Below are 7,948 nucleotides of genomic sequence, written 5' to 3'. Positions count from 1 at the left end.
AGGCTCTCTCTGATAAAACTTGAAACTAAGGACTCTAACTAAACTTTTGAGAGAACCCACAGAGGGACCCAGTGATGCAGTTCTCCTACTCAAGGTAACCTGGAAAAGAGCAGAAAGGCTCTGCTCCCCTGGGTGGGAGGACGGCCCACCAGAGGGGTGGCCCGCCAGAGCGAAAGAACATCAGCCTCCTGGAGGCAGCCCCAGGGCGCTGGGAGCCACAGCTCACAGCAGCAGAAGAGTCTCCTGAGCTGGACCCCAGGGAGAACTGGGCACAAAGTGGGGGAACAGCAGGGAACCTCTGCCAGAGCAAGCACATGGAGCCCAGCCCTCAGGGCACACAGCCAGCAGCTTGTCCTTTCAGCAGCGCAGATATGGAAACAGAAGCAGACATGAGCCCATTGAGCTGAGGGAGGGGAGTGAAGAGAGAGAGAGAGACTGCAGAGCTCTGTCCTCTGCCCCTGGAACAGGACTCTGGGGTTCTGACCACATTCAGATCCTGATTGCAGTCTAGCCCCCCCCAATAGAACATCAAGGCCCCCCCACCTCAGCCCTCTGGCAGAGGGGGGGGCACTTATGGTCATTCACAGACCAGGAGAAAGGACAGAGCCTCACACACTGAGACCCTTGTGGGAGTGTCCCAAAAACTCAGGAAGCACCCCAAAACCAGGCCCAGGCTGGGAAAATGAGCAAGCAGAGAAACAAGAGGAAGACCATTGAGAAATATTTTGCATATGAGCCCAAGAAGGATCAAAATACTCAGTCTGAAGATGAGGAAGCACAAGCTCCTGCATCTAAAGCCTCCAAGAAAAAACAGAAATTGGGCTTAGGCTATGACAGAGCTCAAAAAAGACTTTGAAAATCAAATGAGGGAGCTGGAAGAAAAACTGGGAAAAGAAAGGAGATGCAGGAAAAACATGAAAATGAAGTCAGCAGCTTAGTCAAGGAAATCCAAAAAATTGCTGAAGAAAATAGCATGCTAAAAACCAGCCTAGGTCAAATGAATAAAACAGTTCAAAAAGTTATTGAGGAGAAGAATGCTTTAAAAAGCAAAATTGGCCAAATGGAAAAAGAGAGAAGAAAACTCTCTGAGGAGAACAAATCCTTCAGACAAAGAATAGAATTCAGGGAGATTGATGAATTTACCAGAAATCAGGAATCAATACTTCAAAACCAAAAAAATGAAAAATTAGAAGAAAATGTGAAATATCTCATTGAAAAAACAACTGATATGGAAAACAGACTTAGGAAAGATAATTTAAAAATTATTGGAATACCCAAAAGTCATGATCAGGAAAAGAGCCTTGACATCATTTTCAAAGAATTACTACAGGAAAATTGCTCTGATATTCTAGAAGCAGAGGACAAAATAGAAATGGAGAAAATCCACTGATCCCCCCACCCAAGAAAGAGATCCCAAAAAACCAACCCCTAGGAATATTATAGCCAAGTTCCAGAACTCCCAAGTCAAAGAGAAAATATTACAAGCAGCCAGAAGGACACAGTTCAAATATCGTGGAGCTGCAGTCAGGATCACACAGGACTTAGCAGCAACTCCATTGGAAGCTCGTAGGGCTTGGGATATAATATACCGGAAGGGAAAAGAGCTTAGAATGCAGCCAAGAATGAACTACCCATCAAGGCTGAATGTCCTCTTCCAGGGAAAAAGATGGACTTTCAATGAACCAGGGGAATTTCAAATGTTCCTGTTGGAATGGCCAGAGCTGAACAGAAGGTTTGATCTTCAGATACAGGACTCAGGTGAAGCATACAGATTGGAGGAGAGGGGAAAATTTGAGGGACTTAATGATAATGAACTGCATGTATTCCTGCATAGAAAAATGACACTGATAAAACTCATATGAACCTTCTCAGTTAATAGAGCAGGTAGAGGGAGCTTTTATAGTTGAAGCACAGGAGAAAGCTGAATTTGAAAATAAAATATGGTGTAAAAAATGGAGTCAATAGAAAAAAGGGAAATGTAATGGGAGAAAAAAAAGGAGAGGGGGAATAGGCCAAGATATTTCATATAATAAGATTTTTTTTATTACAATGAGCTATTGCAATGATATGGAGGGGGGGCAAGGGGGAATGAAGGAACCTTTGCTCTCATCAGAGGTGACTAGGAGAGGAAACAGCATATATACTCAATGGGGTACAGACATCTGGAGTAAGAAGGAGGGGGGAGCAGTGGGAAGGGGCAGGGATGTGAATAAAGGAGGAGAGGATGGACCATGGGGGGACCATTGGTCAGATATAACACATTATTTTTTTACTTCTTGCAAGGGCTGGGATGGGAAGGCCTGTCCTGGACCATAGGGCCAGGTGGATGCTGGGCCTAAGGGGTGGTATGGGGGCTCAGGGCTTCTTGGCCCCAGGACCAGGGATCTGTCTGCTGCGCCACTCAGCTACCCTACAGTAGAGTCAGAGTGAAAGGAGAGAGAAAATATAGTACATGGTAGTGGAGAAATAAGAAAGGAGGGAGTTGCGATGAGCAATGGCAACTTTGGAAAAATATGGAAGCAACTTTTGCGATGGACTTACCATAAAGAATGCAATCCACCCATGACAGAGTTGTTGGTGTTGGAACAAAGACTGAAGCACATTTATTATTATTATTATTTGGGGGAGGGTGCAGGGCAAATGGGGCTGGGTGGCCTGCCTGGGGCCACATAGCAGGGTGATCTTTGGGCATCTGAGGCCAGGTTTGGACCAGGGTGCTCCTGGCTCAAGAGCCAATGCTCTGTCTGCCACCCAGCCGCCCCTACTATGATTACTATTTTATTTTATTTTGGGTCTTTTTTTCTTCTTTTAGGTTTTTGCAGGGCAGTGGGGATCGGGTGGCTTGCATGTCACACGGCTGGGTGATTGTTGGGTCTATGGGGCTGGATGTGGGCTCGGGTGCTCATGGCTCCAGGCTGGTGCTTTGTCCATTGCACCACCTGGCCATACCTACAATTATTACTATTATTTTTTTAATTTTAATTTTTTTTCTCTCCCCTTTATTGCCCAAGCAAGTCTATATTCATGGGGGGAGGGGTATTTTGTTTACTCTTAAACAAGAATATTTTATTAATGTAAAAAAAAACCTTTGTACAAAATGAGAATTAAAAATAAAATAAAATAAAAGACAAAAAATAAAAAAAGAATGTTAATTCCTCAACAATATGGATTAAAAAAATCTGATATATTAAAAGGGCAATCAAACTGTGGGTATCCTTTGATCCAACAATACCACTATTAGATTTGTGTTCCAAAGAGATCACAAAAAAAGGGAAAGGGACCCACATGGACAAAGATATTTCTAGCATCTCTTTTTATGACAAAGAATTGAAAATTGTGGGGATGTCATCAATTGGGGAATGGCCGAACAAATTATGGTATATGAATGTGATGGAGTCCTATTGTTCTATAAGAAATTGTGGGGGGGGGCAGCTAGGTGGTGCAGTGGCTAGAGCACCGGCCCTGGAGTCAGGAGTACCTGAGTTCAAATCTGGCCTCAGACATTTAATAATTACCTAGCCATGTGGCCTTGGGCAAGCCACTTGACCCCATTGCCTTGCAAAAAATCTAAAAAAAAAGAAAAAGAGAAATTGTGAGCAGGTGGCCTATATGAACTGATGCTAAATGAAGTGAGCAGACCTTAACAGCATTAACAGCACATTAACAACAACATTACATGATAAGTTACTATGAATGATTTGGCTACTCTCAGTATTCAGTGATCAAGGACAATTCTAAAAGACTTGTGATAGTTTTTCACTTTCAGAGAAAAACTATGGAGTCTGAATATAGACCAAAACATACATTTTCACTTTTTAAAACTTGTTTTTTGGTTTTTCTTTTCTCATGGTTTTTTTCCCCTTTTAGCTCTGATTTTTTTTTTCACAATATGACTAATATGAAAATGTGTTGACCATGACTGTACAGACTATATCAGATTTGATTACTTACTGTCAAGGGGAGGGTAGAGGGAAGGGAGTTGAAACTATCTTTGCATGTCATTGAAAAAGTAAAACAAAATAACATTCAAAAAACTTAATAAATACAGAAAATGAAAAAATAAATTGGAAAAACTATCTACTAAATATCTATCAACTAAATAAAAATTTGTAAAAATAAATAAATTGGTAAGAAAATGAAAAAAGTATTATTCAGTCTGAGCAACTTTTATCAGTGTAAGGAGAATATGTGGCTAGTCCAATATACCAGCTATATAGACATAGAAATGTCAAATCTTAAAACTAAAAGAGACCTTATAAAGCATCTATGCCAATCTGCTTATTTTATATTTGAGGAAACTGAGGCAGAGACAGATTGTATTTCCCCTAAGGGGAAGTAGTCAAGACTACAACCCAGATTACCTGGATCTTGATTTATGTTAGCCTCAAGGAAGTTTAACATTCAGACCATTTCTTATTGTAAATTATATCTTTCCTATATTAATTAGTGCCCTAAGTGGCCTGAAGTAATACTATTTTATGGTACCAACAGGAGAAAAGTACTCATCTGAAAGGATTATTTGGATTAATAAACAAAGGGTTTTTTTTTATCTCCAGGTATTTTGGTCTACACCAGTTGCAACTAACAAATAGAAACAGAACAATAAACCATACAAAAGGATCCCTGCTACCTTATATCGACTTAGAAAACTATACCTTAACATCATCTATGTTTGCTGTATTTTTCTTTATTTTGATATATTTCCCAATTACATATTACTCTGGTTCAGGATTCACTCCAGAGTGTTATGGGCTAGTCAGTTGCTTGATGCCTCTGATCTACACTTGAATAGAATTTAATAAATATAGAGGAAGAGTAAAATTTAAGATATACCATAGATTCAACACCCCCTACACTGTTGGGTTCACTCTCCCAGGAGGTCTGGTTCACTGGATAGAAAATAACCCCCCAGAGGTGTTGGGAATTCTTGCCTTCCATTTGGTGTGCAGTATTGACTGCTCCCAATACTGATTAACCATTTGATATCAATTAGCTTGAAGGAATATACTGAAATATTTTTTATTATTGTTCATTTATGTCAGACTGTTCTATTCCTTATTTGGAGTTTTCTTGTCAAACATACTGGAGAAAGAGATAAACAGTATCCAAAAAAGACCAAAAAACCCAAACTCCCATACGGTTGTACTATTTCCTCTGGCCACCAGAGGGCACTTAGATAACAGCATTTTTGATTTTCCCCTCCATCTGAGAATAGCTTCAAGGGCCAATGCTGAATATGTAAACCCACATTAGACAAATTTTGGATTTATCTAGGAGACGTATGAAATATTGCTAAAAATATGAATTCCACATAATGGGGATAAGCTAGAAGCCTTCCTAATAAGATCGGGGGTGATGCAAGGATGCCCATTATGAAACCACTGTTATTCACTACAGTACAACTGTTGCTATAGCAATAGAAGAAGAAAAAGAAACTGAAAGAGATTAGAACAGGACAATCTATTCCCTTTCTTTGCTTTTACAGAGGTGCCAAATTAAAAATTCTAGAGTTAACTAGGTCAAGGAAAAAATATTAAAAGCAACCAAAAAGAAACAATTGAAATAACATGGAGTCACAATTGGGATCACACAAGATTTATCCACTTTAACCTTAAAGGGCATAGAATATTATATTCTGGAAGGCAAGCAAGCTCTACATCTCTTTCAATACTTGGAAGACAGTTATCATGTTGTCCTTTATCTTTTCCAGACTAACCATATTCAGTTCCTTCCACTAAGTCCATGACTTCACCATCTTAGCTGCCTTTTTCTGGACATCTTCTGGTTTAGTAGTATCATTCTTCTTCTTATTATTATTATTATTTTAGTTTTTGCAAGGCAAATGGGGTTAAGTGGCTTGCCCAAGGCCACACAGCTAGGTAATTATTAAGTGTCTGAGGCTGGATTTGAACTCAGGTACTCCTGACTCCAGGGCCGGTGCTCTATTCACTGCACCACCTAGCCGCCCCAGCAGTATCATTCTTTAACTAAGGCACACAAGATTCTAGATGAGGGTAGAATGCAATGGGACTAAGATAATATTTTCATTTTTATTTGCTACCTTCCACTGGTAATTCATATTTAGCTTGAAGTTCAATAAAACCCTCAGATCTTTTTCAGACAGACACTGCTTTCAAATAATGTCTTCTCCATCTTATCTTTGTAAAGTTGATTCTTTTTGAAACCAAATACAAAATTTCACATTATCCCAATATAATTATATCTGTTAGGAGCAGCTAGGTGATGCAGTGGATAGGGCACCGGCCCTGGAGTCAGGAGTACCTGAGTTCAAATCCAGCCTCAGACACTTAATAATTACCTAGCTGTGTGGCCTTGGGCAAGCCACTTAACCCCATTGCCTAGCAAAAACCTAAAAACAAAATAATAATTCTATCTTGTTAGATTCAGCCCAGCGTTCTGGCCTGTGATACTCCTTTTGGATCTTGACTCTTTCATCTAGCATCTTAGCTATCCCTCCCAGCTTTGTGTCATCTGCCAGGATGATGAACAGACCACCTGTGCCTTTACTATAGACTCATTGATAATCATTTTAAACAGCACAGATTTCAATGAGGGTGATTCACATTCGCAATGCTACAGTCATCAACATCATGAGGTGATATAGGCTACTCTCTGCAGAGGGTTCCATGACTATTCTTCTCTCAGAGTAGCTTAATCCCTAGTAGGCATCTCCACTGCTCTGTAGATGTGGTGTGGCTGGAGTTCTTTCTCTACCATCTGTTGAACTAGAGAAGCCAGCAGGTCTGTCCTTGGTAAAGAAGAGATAGCATCCTTATAACATAAAATCAAGAGAACTATATCCAAGTCAGGCTGTCAGAAGAGTTTAAGATTGTCTATTCTTTTTTACAGGAAATCAGTGTTTTTATTCAAAGTCCCTGGTCCAGCCAATAGTCTGACTTGGGGTTTGAAACTTCCTTTAAATTTCTGCAAAATCCCTGATTATCTCTCTCTCAATCCATTCTGGGTATCCTCTTCCCCATCACTGTTCCTCAAAGGCAAGCAAATTGAGCTAAAGCAGGAACAAGAACTGGTTAAAGCTGAGAGCTGTCTCCCCATCCTGTCCCTTGTTCAAAATTCCTGAACCTTCTCATGCTCTGTGTTTTGCTTTCTTGACAGCTGACAAATCTTGCTGGTTTCCTGATACAAGCATATAGCTATACTATTAGAACTGAGAACTGATATGATCTGCAAAATAATAAAATTATATAGTTCCAAAATTGCTCACTCCCTTTGACCCTATGCTAGAACAAAGAATTTTATGTCTCCCAGAGTCATGGTGAGTATCAAAATGAAAAAAAGACATAAAATACTTTGTAAACTTTGAAACGCTATTTAAATGGGAACTATTATTAATCATTAGCATGAATTTTATTAGTAGTAAATGCAACAAAAATGTTCTGCTTATGAATCTTCATGGGACCTTTATTTGTAACAATAAAAAACAAATTGCTCAACAACAGGGAAACAAATTGCTATCTCAATGTAATGGAATATTATTGTGACATGAAATAACAAATGTAAAAAATTTACCAATCTCGGGGTGGCTAGGTTGCACAGTGGATAGAGCACCAGCCCTCCAGTCAGGAGTATCTGAGGTCAAATCCAGCCTAAAACACTTAATAATTACCTATCTGTGTGGCCCTGGGCAAGCCACTTTAACCCCATTGCCTTGTAAAAAAAAATTTACCAATATCATAAACCACTTGGGCCAGACCACCAGGCTTGATCAATGCTTCTTTCATGAAACCATTCAATTCAATTCAATAAATACCTATTAGTACTAGGTCCTTGTACTAAGCTGAGGGGGGAGGTACAAATGAGTCCTTGCCCTCAAGGAGCTTACAATCTAATCCATTTGGGAAAAGACAGAAAGGAACTGTAAAAAGGGGTTGGAGGTGACCAGGAGGACAAGACTGGATCATGTTAT

This window comes from Macrotis lagotis, chromosome 6 (genome assembly GCF_037893015.1).
Source record: "Macrotis lagotis isolate mMagLag1 chromosome 6, bilby.v1.9.chrom.fasta, whole genome shotgun sequence".
Taxonomy (NCBI): domain Eukaryota; kingdom Metazoa; phylum Chordata; class Mammalia; order Peramelemorphia; family Peramelidae; genus Macrotis; species Macrotis lagotis.
The sequence above is the reverse complement of the archived record's forward strand: the minus strand, read 5'-3'. Positions refer to the sequence as shown.